Source organism: Notothenia rossii (genome assembly GCF_949606895.1).
Source record: "Notothenia rossii genome assembly, chromosome: 5".
Taxonomy (NCBI): Eukaryota; Metazoa; Chordata; class Actinopteri; order Perciformes; family Nototheniidae; genus Notothenia; species Notothenia rossii.
Genome location: NC_136903.1, coordinates 83196867 through 83210992, shown reverse-complemented (window position 1 = coordinate 83210992; position 14126 = coordinate 83196867). Strand labels below are relative to the sequence as shown.

Genomic DNA, 14126 nt, shown 5'->3' with positions numbered 1-14126 from the left:
TGTTGTTGCGCAAAGCCTGCCTGATGGATGTATCCAAAATGAAGCAATTGAGTGGAAGAGAAAGCAGGAGAAATTCACCGATCACACAATACACCTTTGACATAAAGAGTATAAAGCATGATTAAAACACCGTGCACACGTTCTTACACACAACACCTCTGTGTGTGGTCGATGTGTGCACAGCATAACTTTACATTTGCTTCATTGGCTGCCAGTCAATTAGTACTTTCTCCTACCTATCATAATTTAACTGGTTACATGTTTGCTGCAACTGGAGGTTTACCACCCAGCCCTCATGTTGGGGTGTCCTTTATTTAGTGATGCCGTGACTAATCATATAGGAAATGTTAAATGACATATGGGAAGGTGTGTGGCACAGTGGATAGAGCGTTGGTGTTCGGATCAGGGGGTCACAGGTTCAAACCCCACTGCAGTCAGCATGTCATTGTGTCCCACTTCACCCCAAATTGCTCCTGTGGGGATTGTCCACAGTATTGAGTATGTAAGTTGCTTTGGATAAAAGTGTCTAACAAGTAATAATCATAATAATATTTCTGTCACCCTTAACGCACACCTTGTGCAGTGAAGACCCTCAAGGACATGAAAGCTGATTGCAAGCAAAGGCTGAGGTTGAAGCAGTGAGCAAAGTCATTATCGTCTGAGCCGTGATTCACACTTCAGAATTAGTAGTTTGGCTTCAAAGCGTGATATATTCCACACCATTTTTTTTCTGACTGTTGGTGCCCTATTTTAGTTCGCTGACATTTCCACTGGAACAACAGTATCCGCACTGTTATTCTCAACTTTCAGCTCCATTATCAAACAACTGCATGTCCCATTATTATTCAATTATTGCCAAAAGATGATCTCACAATTATTCATCTTTCTGTTTTACAACGGGATCATTAGCCGAATCTGATTGATCTCAGAAGACAAACATTTCTCACTACCGGACTCAGACAAATCAATCCCTATCCGCTCATTTTACCTTGGCCAATTTTGCAGGCGTCCCTTTGACTCCCCGCCACAACATGAAAACAGTGTCTCTCAGAGGTATTATGCAGGAATATTGATTTAGTGGGAAGAAATATGCCCTAAGTTATGAGCAGATATGTCCTTAATGTTTTTCTTCCCTCCCCTGGGCGATGATTATTGGGGGAATAATCCCAGAGGAGATCCTATAACCCAGCTCCTGTGATACACGACACGCCAGGGGGACTTCAGCATACACTTTGCCACAATATACAAGGATGAATCTGCTACCTTCAACCTGCCATTCCTTATACAGTCAGCAAAACATGTTAAGAAAACAGATGGCCCTGTAATGGGATGTATAAGAGAAGTAAATTTGATTTCACACCGTTTAACCTCACACTTTCAAGTCTGCGTTCACGTCACATGATGTGGTTTCCTCTGATACTATCTGTACACTCTGAGGATGGTGAGATCAGATAAGTGCTGTTGCATCCATTAGCTGACTCACTTTAACATAAAAGGCCTCCAAACCCCATCACAGGTTCAGACACTTGTCCAGACAGGATATATTGTTTTTTTTATCAGCTTTCTGTTGTTATATTTTTAATGTAAATTCACACTTTTGTTTATTTAGTTTGCAAACTGGAAACTTGACAGCAAAGTAAGCACAAAGAAAAGCACATCAGTGACAGGACAGTCTGGAGCTGTCCGTGGGGCTCAAAGTAGGATCTACACTTCAGTTGAATGTGTACAGTGCTGGTTCTCAGTTCAAAGTCAGATACATGAATATGTAATAGATGTAAGACTATGAATGAATCAGTTTAAAATAAGACTTTTTTATTCATGTACAGGGAGCAATAAAGGCCTTAAGGGAAGCTCAGTTACAAATAAGATTACTCCATGTTGTCGACCTGCAATTCTTTGAATGGCTTTCTTTTTGTCTTAGAACCTAAAAAATCTTACAACTTTTACCAACAAAATGTGCATCCGCTGACACAATATGGCTCACAGTATGGAGCTAGCCCGGCTGGTAACAAGAAAACAAGGAAGACATCTGAACGTATCAGATACTCCTCACCTTGGGTCGTTAGCAGACATCGACCTCCTCTAGGTCTTAACGACTGCAAATACAGCGCAAAGCAATCAATCGCCATCAACACACTAGAATATTCTAGGGATGGAATAATTGATAGGCTGTCTCCTGGTGCGTAACGGAGAGGCGGCGGTGATTAAATTCTGTTTAACATCGTGGTGGGGGGGTTAGATTTACACCATCCGCGCGTATTAACCAAGCACAAAACCAAGTATTGATATCCAGACAGCATCTGTAACATGATCGAAGTGAAGAGGTGGGGTTGGCTATTATGTGATGAAGAGAGGGTCATTGACTTGATCACCTGTCAGTCACCGGACCCCCTCCTCAACACTTGAGGTATACACAAGTAATGGAGAGGTGAACAGTGAAGTGTAAGATATGACCTCCTGCCTGTGATCGCTATTAGGCAAACTCATACACATTCAGACACAACAAATAACCTTGGGATGCTGCAAACTTGTTAAAACGGCCATTTACTGGGGCTCAGTCCTTGCTACGGGTGGCCCAAGTTTGGGTTCAGCCTGCGGCCCATTTACGCAATCTATCTCTCCAAAAGAGACTAAACTTGACATCTTAAAAAAAAAGTAAATAACCTTCAGAGACCTTATATATCTTACTCTTAAGGATATATCCGAATGTATGACGAGTTCATGCACCATTAAAAGTTGTCCATGAACTAACAAACACAACTTGATAAGCTGAACTCTATGCAGTGTACAAATGATCTCTCCTTGGACATACAGACACATAACCCCCATTCTCTCACATTCTTCCCATCCACCCCAACAGTCCAGCTACTTGTAAACTACATGACATCAGTGAGGAAGAGAGGGGGTGTACTTGGGCGCTGGTGAACTGGGCGGGCGCTGTTGCACGTGTTCTGAATGGGGAAGACGGGTTCGCATCGCATTTCTCATGTCCAATCGATCCCTGCTCGGGAGGAGCGACGGGAGCGCAACTATCACTCCTGCATCACTACACCATCACTCTCATCAGCATCTCTCCGGCGACTTTAACGCCTCTGTGTGACAGTGGCGCGCAGCCAGGGGGATAAACTTGTATGGAGTGTGTGCAAAAAAAAAACAACCAAGCCCGGTGTCTCTTTTGGGGGGAATTAACGCACTTTTGCTGACTTTCTCCTCAGTGTGCTTTTGAGATGGCACGCGGCAAGATCATGGCACATTGGAGCACATCGCTATTGCGCGAGCTCTGTTTTCTCACCCGGCTCCGGACGGCTGGTACTCTGGCGTGGCAGTAGCCCTATACCTCACCCCTGCCTCAGAGTGACTGTTCACGAGCTCCGGGAACTGGCTCTAAAGGATTGTTTATTGGAAGAATCAGTGGAGTTGAAGCAGAAAGTGGGAAAGCGCTCTACTGTCACCTGGATCCTTTACAATTCCACATGATCAAGCCATCGAGTTTATAGATCTGGGTAAGATGGTGGTTTTTTTACTACATTCATTGAATCATATTGTAATTCCTTGTGTCTTTTCATTGTGAACGGTCAATAGGCTAATGAAACAAGGATGGGGTCAGAGGGGGACTTTGGCTTTAGAGATGTGAGGGAGAGAAAGGGTGGTGACTGACTGAAAGCAACTTAGATACTCCTGGCAGTCAGTGCAGCGAAAACATACATTATTACAGAGGTGCTATTTCTTTAAAAAACAGCAGGATTTCCCAAGAAAAGCGTGATCTCCAAGGGACTATATCCTCTCTGCGCGTGATTGCCATGCGTAAAAATGGCACACACGATGAGCCGATTCCAGCGGCCAGTCAATTCCGCTGACCGTGTGTGTGGAAGATTGAGGTGAGATTGATGCAGTGTTTCACCGCTGTGAGGTTAAATAAGCGATCGGTCGAAGCTTCGCGCTGCTTAGTAGCTATTGAGTGATCCGCGAGGCTGATCCGCTGACCGGGCTCTTTTCACGCGCCTTCACTAATCGCTTTGCATGGATCGTGATCAGCTCGGAATAGAGAGGAGAGCGCACGAGCTCAGACAAATGTGAGAGAGATGAGGTGCCGGCGGGCTCTCCGGGCAGATTGCGCACGGGGGCTGGGAGTTGTGTTGCAGAATGGGCACTCTCTCTCTCTCTCCCCTCCCCCCCTCTCTCTCTCTCAAACTAAGAGGGGAAAATTACTTGGTGCATGTTAATGGTTGCAGTAATGAGACCCAACCCCTATCGTGTTGTAATTGTTAGTCATCCTTGTCTCAACCCCTCCCTCTGACACCCCCACCATCCCTCCTTCTCCCCTTTTCCCTGATATCTCTCGCTGCTGTCCCGTTGCTCATCTCTGCAATTTGTACTGTATTGAAACAGTGTAATTATTTCCCCATTGTTTTAAGCGCTCCCGCACTGGCACTCCACAGAAAGTGGTGTCATTAGTGTGACAGGGAGGACATGGAGGAGAGGGGGGAGAGGGTGAGAGAGAGGAGAGCAGGGTGGAGAGGATCGGTCCGGGGGACTTAATTCTCATTGACAGTCACATTAACACAGGAGCAGCACTCTTAATCCTGAGGAGATTACTCTCTCCAACCTGACCCCCTGTCACCAAGCAACACACACACACACACACACACACACACACACACACACACACACACACACACACACACACACACACACACACACACACACACACACACACACACACACACACACACACACACACACACACACACACACACACACACACACACACACACACACACACCTGTATGAGGGTGGCACTCTGACATCGGCTGCTTTCCCTGTCCGCAGAGGATGACTTCTCCTCTGTCTTTGTCACCCTTTTTCCATCTCCTCACACCCACCCACCCTCTACTGCACTTTTCACACACACGTCACACACACACACACACACGCACGCACGCACGCACGCACGCACGCACGCACGCACGCACACACACACACACACACACACACACACACACACACACACACACACACACACACACACACACACACACACACACTCACAGGCTTGGCAATTACTCCTCTATCCAGGCTCACTCTCATCTAAACCCTTCCTCCTGTAGTCGCTCCCAGCGGTGGGACAGCCGTTATCCTCAGAGGGCCGGCACTACAGTGTACATGTCTCAACAGCCTCCTATCTACTTACCCCACAGAGGGATGTTCAGGATGACTGGCTGGGAACGATGGGGGTTCTGGGGGGGTGTGGTGTATTGTGTGCATTTGTGATTGTGCATGAGGACACACGGCTAAGCAGGGAAGCGACGGACGGCTGTGAGGAGAAGGGAGAGCAATGGAGGCGAGAGAAATTTAAAAAAAATGTGTGAGAGATGAGGCGGAGGGACGGAGATAGTGTGTGTGTGTGTGTGTGTGTGTGTGTGTGTGTGTGTGTGTGTGTGTGTGTGTGTGTGTGTGTGTGTGTGTGTGTGTGTGTGTGTGTGTGTGAGGGAGAAATAAGCATGAAATGACCTATGTGTGTGGGTGTTGGTGTGTAAGCAATAGAAGCAACTCTGCACAATGGGATCTTGTCAATCTGTGTGTGCTTCTTCATGTGTGAGGGAGAAAAACAATGAGATGATGATGATCGGTGTGTGTTTGTGTGTAGAAGGCATTCTGGGTGAATACATCTGGATCAGGCATGTAGGAATTGTGAGGTGACAACATCGCGACAGATTGGAGATCACCTCCACACACACTGACAATTAACAGATTGGCTGTGATGAATGAATACTTCCCAACTGAGAGGAGGTGAAAAGAGAGGAGAGCAGAGACCTTCTTTCATGTCATGAGCAGAAAGATGGAGAAAGGCCTCTCATTTGTAAATGACAGGGTCCTGGACAGCTTTTCATCTCGGGCAGCATCTGGGTGTATCGAGTCAGAGAGCACGAATAGGCGTCATGTGGAAGCAGTGGACAATAAAGTCTTCACTCATCCTTATGAAACAGGGTTCAGAGAAAATTCACCCAGGGACTGATGTCTCTTCTCAAACTGGAGATCCATGACTCTAATGGAGGAAAGAGGAATATTAGATCCATGAGCGCGAGCGTAGCGTGTTTCTTGTTTCAACCGCAAACCCCAGATGTACAAAGGTCATGACCCATAGTTAAAAAAGTTCAGCTACGCTGACAGGCCTTACTGACATAACTGGACCGTTGACTTTAATTAAATGTATTAAAGTTAAATGTTGGTTGAAAGCAATAATATTAAATGTAACCCAATATTGTAATTTAAATGTAATATTATTGCTTTCTACTAACCTAATACATCTATTTGAAATCGATTGACATACCACGTTTGATTAAAGTCAAAGTTTTTCAGTGCTGATTGCTAACATATGACATCTAATGTATAGCCACTAAGTCATATAGGCCTCCATGAATAAAGGGAATTACTGTCCGCCTGTTTCTATAGCTAACAGACTCATATCCTCTCCTCTGATGCAGTGTTTTGAGTGCGTTTTCTAAATCAGTATGGGATAATTTCATCAATAATGTAATCCACATGCAATTCTAAATGTTTGAATAGTGATTGATGACCTAATCTGTCAAAGCTAAAACTGGTTTCAACTTTGGCGTAGTCTGCCTCAAGCTATTTATTTAGTCAATATATTCCATTTTGATCTTAATTAGAATTATTTTCTTAGCGTTTACAGCCCTAATTGAATCACCCAACCACTAATGCAAGAAAATTAGAGGTAATATATTGGCCACTGTAGGATGATTTCAGCTATATTGCCAATAATTACCAACCTGGAGTTCAGAAATGCCAAGCTAGGTGTGAGGTAATTTTAAAATATGGACCCCATTAAATCCCTTTTTTCCACCAGAGGACACACGTAGACTTTTAGACTGTTAAATATCCCGCTTAATATGTATGTTGCGAAATAAATTGTGAAAAAAGCTAATCTAAGGCATCATCCATATTAAGACTGTTAACCTGTTAATGTAGAAATTATCCTATTTGCGATTATTGTTAACACATTTCTTAATCTCGTTATTGGCCTCAATAATACAATAACAGTTTCAACCGTAGTTAAAATCCCATTGTAATGCTTATGTGGTCTTTTTGTAGTTTGTAGTGTTAATCTTCTTTTTGTGAAACATAACGTTTTTTTTAAAAATAATTTCTGATACATCTATGGATGTATCCTACTTAAATTATGTTGATCTGCCAGTATTATCTATCTGAAGACATTAAACAGTGTTTTTCACTAATTTTTCTTCAACATCACCGCTAACAAAACACACACAAGCTCAAAAACTATGAGTACAGTGGAGTAACAAAGCATAAGGTCATAGTTTACCCACACCAAGCTATAACACATCAATACAAAAGCTCTAAAACACAGTTGATCCAATCCATTAAGCTTTCTAAAGTGTCCTGTAATCAGTTTTATTAGAGCAGATACCAACTGGTCCAAGCAGTGGAGGTGTCATGTTGGAAGCCACAGCTGTGTGTGTGTTCCTTGTCTTCCATTCTCCGCTCTGTCAGTCAACCAGTGACAGCGAGGCCTCGGTCATCTGTTCGCCGATATCACACCATCCAGCCTCGCTCTAATTGCATCTAACAGTTCCTGCTTTGACTGACAGCCCACCCGGCCACATGGCCTCCCCCTGTCCATCCCGGGGAAGACGGTGAAAGGCACAGCAGACACATCCAAATATTCTCCTTTCATGCCTTGTAAGAAGTTGACAGATTAAGTGGATTACTTTTCTTTAGGTGCCAAGTGCTTTTAAAGAGTGAGTCATGTAACGTTGAGAGATTATTTTTAAGCATCTGTTTGTAATTTGGGGCGTAATTAATTTATGTTTTAATGTGTGTCATTTTCGATAGGGAGTGTTTTCAAGACGTCGTAGCTCTTTTAATGAAAATGGGGAAAATAACACCACTTCACAGGCCCTCAAGGTGGTTTCTCCACAGCTCCGACTCAGTTTGACCATGACAAATCTCCCAAAGTGATAGTAATGATTGTAATTGAACAGGCACAGTTCTTTCCCACAGTGCTCTATCTATCACCTTGGATGCAATCTGCTGCTTCTGCTCGTGTGTGTGTGCTTGTGTGCGTCCGTCTGTGTGCGGCGGCTCTCTTCTCTCCCCCTCTGGCAGCTGGCAGATGTGCTGCTAACCGTGAGCGACAGTGTTAGTGTGTTTGTGGGATTATGAAAAGCTCCCAGCATGCTCTGCAGCGTGGGTCCACTGTGAAGCCGCAGCGAGGAAGTGGTGCGGTGGTGACGGAGCCTGAGGCGGTCATCACAGCAGCCCTCAAACATCACCGCACCTCATGAATGGAAGGGAGGGAGTGGGGGGAGAACATTAGGCGAGGAGAGGAAGAGATAGAAAATCAAGCAAAGAGGATATAGAGGAAGCCAGGGCCTAATGTGTACGTTAACTGAGAGGAGAGTCGGATGTTTGAGAGAAAGATTTCACCAGAGAGGATACCTGCCAGAGGAGTGAGGGAGTGTGTGAGTGTGTTTGTGAATGTGTCGGTATACAGTTTATATGTGTGTGTCTGTGTGTGTGATGGAGGTGATGGCTTTATAATGAAAACAGCAGGCAGCGAGTGGTTCGAAGGTCCCTCTTCGCGGCTGACTGATGTCAGTCACCAGCGGACAATAGCCTCCCCTGGGGATGGCTGCTTGGTTGAGGATGAATCCTTTTTGCGTGTGTGTTTTCATGTGTGTGTATATTTAGCAATATATTTCAATTTGAATGAATTTAATCTAAAGTGAACTACATGCCTACACACACATATATAGACGCATTGCAGGGATCCACAAGGAACATTCACACATCTTTGGTAAAGACTTGTTTTTTGAGGGTTAGCAATCTTGTGTTAATGGTTAAGGTAGGTAAATATCCAAATAATTAATTTACGGCCTTTTCAACATATACTTTTGATGCAATTGTTCTGTTCTCACATGGGAGACAACGGTGCACACTTTGATGTTACCCAAACCTCAGTTTTCACTGTCTGCGTGTCATCTTCACACTGGGAGAAAGATAAGAAAAAGCTCTGTATTCAGTGACCTAAAACTATTTAGAGGTGTGTACGAAAGGCCAAACGCATACACCCATGAAAGTGTGGACTAAGCATGAGATCTTTTAATGTCCTTGCAAATGCTTAAAAAAACAAGGTTTTTGTGTGTGGTGAGAATATGCATCTGCAAGCATCAAAACACTTGTGATACAAACACAACAAAATGCTTCTGTGTACCCAATTCCTCAAATCCGTGAATGGTCCTTGTATGGGATTGCTTTGAAAGAGTGTTCGAGTATATGCGCCTGCGTGTGTGTGTTTGTGTGTGTGTGTGTGTGTGTGTGTGTGTGTGTGTGTGTTTGTGCACGTGTGTGCATGTGTGTGTGTGGAGGGTTAGAGGCCCTGCTTGTCTCAGGGGAGCAGAGTGATATGGTGTCATGCTCTGGAGACCCACAGACAAATTAATTCACTTATTGACACTGCTGACACGTCTCAGTGACTTTGTAAAATGAACAATTGATCAGGCTTCCTCTCTCTCTCCCCGCTCTTCGTCTCTGTCTCTCTCTCACTCTCTCTACACTATATCTTCCCCGACCTCTCGCTCTCTCCTCTCCTCCCCCCTTCTCTGCCATTTCCCACTCTCCAACTCCTTCATTTGTTGCTTTTTTCCTTCTCTCTTCCTTTCGCCTCTCTTCTCCTTTTTCTGCTCTGTATCAAGCGCTCCCTTTCCTTTTGGCTGGCCAATTGACAGGCGTGGCACGTACGGTAATTAATATAATTACGCGCAAGCTGGTCATTAGCAGCAGAGGGGACTGATATAATCAAGATGTCTGAGTTTCTGAAAGTGTGTGTTTGTGTGTGTGTGAGAGAGGAAGGAAGGTTGTGAAAGCAGCTTCTTTATTTGTGTGTCCATTGATTTTAGGCTGTTTGTATGAAAGGGGTCGGTAGGCCAGGAGTTGAGCTTCGATGAGTGTTTGTCCAGCGTGTTTTCTCTTGGCCAGAGTAGTATAGCTACGACTTCAGCGATGCCGGGCCTCATAGAAAATCAAATCAGGCTTCACATCAAGGTTGTTCATTTTCCATTAATCATAATTTAGGCACAATGAGCAACCGCTGCTCTCGGGAGACTCTCTGTCAGGGCCTCGGCCGGCTTTTGTTTGGCTCCCGGCCGCCATTCGATACCTGCAGTCACAGAGGAAGGGCCCAGTCGGGGGTCGCGATACACTGCCAAACACACACACATACACTCTTTGTTCTTATCCGTTTCTTATTCTTTGTACAGACAGGAGCATTGACCGGGTGAGGGAAAACCATGTTTTATTACTTGGCTAAGTTGTCCTGTCTCCCCACCCCCTGCCCTTGCTGTGCCTCAGCACTTCTCTCCTCTATACCTCTGTTTGATCCCTCTATAGGTGAGGAAGGGAAGAAAAAAATGTGGTACAGTATACAAACTGGTTAGAATGAAAGGAGCCCACTGACAGCACAAATAATTTTACAATACCAGAACATTTCCCTTCCTGCTACAACATTTGGACAATTGAAATGCTTAATTTGGCCTTATTGTTCTCATAAATAATTACAATCCCCTTCTTAATAAGTACTGCTCCTTTGGTACAAGTAACAAATGGTTCACCGAGAGTGTGAGATTTGTATTTGTGCATGACAATCTGATTAACACGTCGGCTGATATGAGGTCATTGTAGCCGGAAACGCTGCTGCAGACGTCGCTGTTACAATGGCAGCTAAGAGACAGAGAGCTTACCGAGTGAGCACAGTCCATAAAAAGCGCTTCGCTGTTCTAAATCACAGTGTTTACGTGTTTTTTAGCACAGAAGCGAGCTGCAGCCAGCAAGGATAAAAGAGTAGTAACAACAGGAGAAAGACATAAATATTGCATTATACCAGTTTGTGTGGAAACCTGCCAAAATGTGTGTGGGTGTGTACGGCCATCTAAAAGTGTCTGCTTTACTTTCCACCTTTTCATCCATCTTCCACTGCTGAGGGACACTGATTTTTAATGGCCTTTTATTGCTTTATTAGAGTGGGCCGGATTTACAGCCCGGGCCCTGCCTCTGTCTGTCAGCGGCTCGGAGGAGGGTCTCTGATCTATGCCAAAACAGCGCTGGCTGTCTGGCTTTTAAACGGCTGACTTGTAAAGAGGAAACCAGGGACTGAGCCGTGGCTGCTGACTTGTTGTGCTAGCAAGCTAATGTTTATTAGCCTGTTAGCGTCTGCTTTTTTTCCACCCCACCATTAAACAACTAACAACCTGCACCTGCCTCTTCCCCTCCTCCGCCTTAGTGCGAGAGGTTGTTAAAGGACTTTAATTAGACTTCGTCGCAATGTTAGAATGTGTCAAGTAAACACAACTAATGAAACAAATGCTGTTCATACTTTGTATGCTGTGCAAGAGGAGTGTATCGGTGTTTGATTCTGTGTGTGTGTTTGTCTGTTTACAGATTAGCCAGTGTTGACGTATAAAGAAATGTTACACTATTGTACCAGAGGCTTAAAATGATGGTGTTTCAAACGCAAAATAACCACAAAAAACAAATAGCATTAATTTGTTATTTAACTTTAACACATATTTACCTATCTATTGATCCATCTCTCGTTCAAGTTTACTTAAATAAGCATTGATCAGCGGGCAAGAGAACGACATCTGTGCCTGCGACTGCGAGTCAAGTTCATCAATGGCTGAAAAGAGGTCATGTGAGAAGAAATGCGTGAACACAGACCAATTTAAATTAGACATGCCATACTCAATCCATCCACTAGCATCACGAAAAGGGCAATTATCGTACATTATTACACTTTTGAAAGTATTGATCGTACAGAGGGCAAAATGATCGTGCAAATACATTAACTATTGTACATTTAGCAACACTGGTGTAAACTGTTTGAGAATGTGTGTGTGTGTGTGTGTTGTGTGTGTGTGTGTGTGTGTGTGTGTGTGTGTGTGTGTGTGTGTGTGTGTGTGTGTGTGTGTGTGTGTGTGTGTGTGTGTGTGTGTGTGTGAAGTATTCTGCTCATGTCATTGTATACCAGCTTGAGAGGTGTGTCTATTCTCCCTGAGGTGACTGGTTGCCTGCTTTGACAACGGAAACACACATTGAAACTCAGATCATTTCTGACATTCATCATTGAAACAGGGCGAGGGCAAGTAAGGAGAGAAGAGAAAGACATGAAAGCTATAAGAAGGAGTAAGAGTAAGAAGGGGGCAAAGACAAACCTTGAACAACACCAGCATTTTGAGCACTTTGACAAACACATATATTTGGTGGTCACCAGTTTCTGATACGATGGCTTGTGCAACACGGTGGAATTTGAACTGAAGTGCAGGCCGATCGTTTGAGGTGTAATGGCACCTTTGTGCCGAGGCCACTCTCTGAACTCTGCAGTCAATACCAGAGTCGGGTAATGGCCCTGAAGTCAGACTTTCACTCACAACTTTCTTCTCCATTATTTCTCCCAACCCGGCAATTTCTCCAAACAGAGGATCCTCTACTTAATTGCTTGTTGGTTTTATTGGAGGAAACTATACAGTGCTGGGAGGTGTTTTGATACGGGTGGATGGCAGTAAACAGGTGCACTTATTATGGGTCCTTCAGATGGTTTCTGACCTCTCCCTATATTAAAAACTATAAGAATCATATACACTTATATGAATGCTTTTGACGTTGAAGAGTTTCCAAAAAAGACGAAACCCTAATGTTTGGAAAGTCTATTTAAAAGGACATATCTATGGCGTGTGTGTCATGCACAGAGCTACCAAAATAAAAAATAAATAGGGGTGTCGTTACATACCAGTTTAAACAATATATTATACACTATACATCTGGTTCAATTACTTTGTCCCTTCATACACTTTTTGAGTATCAATTATTTGCAAAAAGAGAGTCAGTTTGAAGTAAACAAATACAAAAATCAACTTGATTGATAGCATTAGCATTATACTACAGTCTATATGTAGGTGTATTTGAAAGTTATTTTAGAAATCGCAATACCATTAGGGTCAGGGTTAGGGATGTGTTTTTCAATTCTGATAACCGTAGAAGCAAACTAACACATGCTAAATATTGTATTGTGTGAAATATTATATTATCTATGATATAAGCAGAAAATAATTAGCATGAATTAAACGTTATTATGTAATGTCATATATACACAATTTAAAACATGTACAGTGTGTATCAGAGTACATACAGTACATTTCACAAGTCACACATCATATGTATTCTTATTCCAAGTCGATGTAGGACTGTTTTTAGTTGGGCCTGTGCGTGTGTTTTTCATGTGTGACTCATGATATATCCAAGATGTTTACTTCACCGCCTAATGCCACAGTCATTCTTCACACACACACGCCTGGTGGTGAAGAAACGGTGGGCTACGACTAGACATTACCGTTGGGGGTATTGACTTTTTAGCCTGAAGAAGAAGAAGAAGAAATGATTATCTTATCTCGACGCACACACAACGGATACTGTAGAGAGCCGTATCAGGAGACACGGAGAGACAAACATGAACCGTGGAAAATAGCAGGCCGTGGTGACTGGGGCTTCTGAATACATACTGCTATGTTAATTTAACTTTGTGTGTCTCTCTGTGTGTGCTTCTGCGTTCGGGCACACCCCAACTCTATCTGCCCAGAGACCCAGAGGAAATGGCGGGGAGCAGAAAGCTGTAATGCTTTCGAGTCGGAGGCAGACAAATATAAAGAAGCAGAACACTACACACCCTAACTGAATGTTAATATGGGTAGAAATCTGAAACGCTTCACGTAAGGTTCCATTGGGCTTTGTGCTTTCGCCAGTTTCATTTTCAATATCTTGCCGCCTTAGGGAGATGCACTTTGTTTTACACTGATACGCTTTTTGTCTTCTCGGTTCTGGGCCCGGGCGCAGAGAATCAGCGTAGTGAGATACTGGTGTGATGCCTGTAGTTTCTAATCTCTATTTTCCATGCGACAAATCCCTTACTAAAGATAACGTTTTTCTTCCTGCATTTTTCTTAATTTTCCTACTGTAAAAAGTTCAAAATTCCATATAAACCCTATTCGTGTGAATGTAAAAACTATTTTAAATCTGGTAGATAAGACATTTCA

General features: G+C 43.6%; 1 protein-coding gene across 3 annotated transcripts in view; it reads left to right on the top strand.

The window, feature by feature from the left end:
- The first annotated feature begins 3025 nt into the window (after nucleotides 1–3025).
- Nucleotides 3026–14126, top strand: part of tafa4b (TAFA chemokine like family member 4b) — a 52459-nt gene continuing 41358 nt past the window's right edge. For all 3 annotated transcript variants that reach the window (XM_079681633.1, XM_079681634.1, XM_079681632.1), the window contains exon 1: nucleotides 3026–3503. The gene's annotated coding sequence lies outside the window, so the exon portion shown is untranslated. The remainder of the gene's footprint in view (nucleotides 3504–14126) is intronic.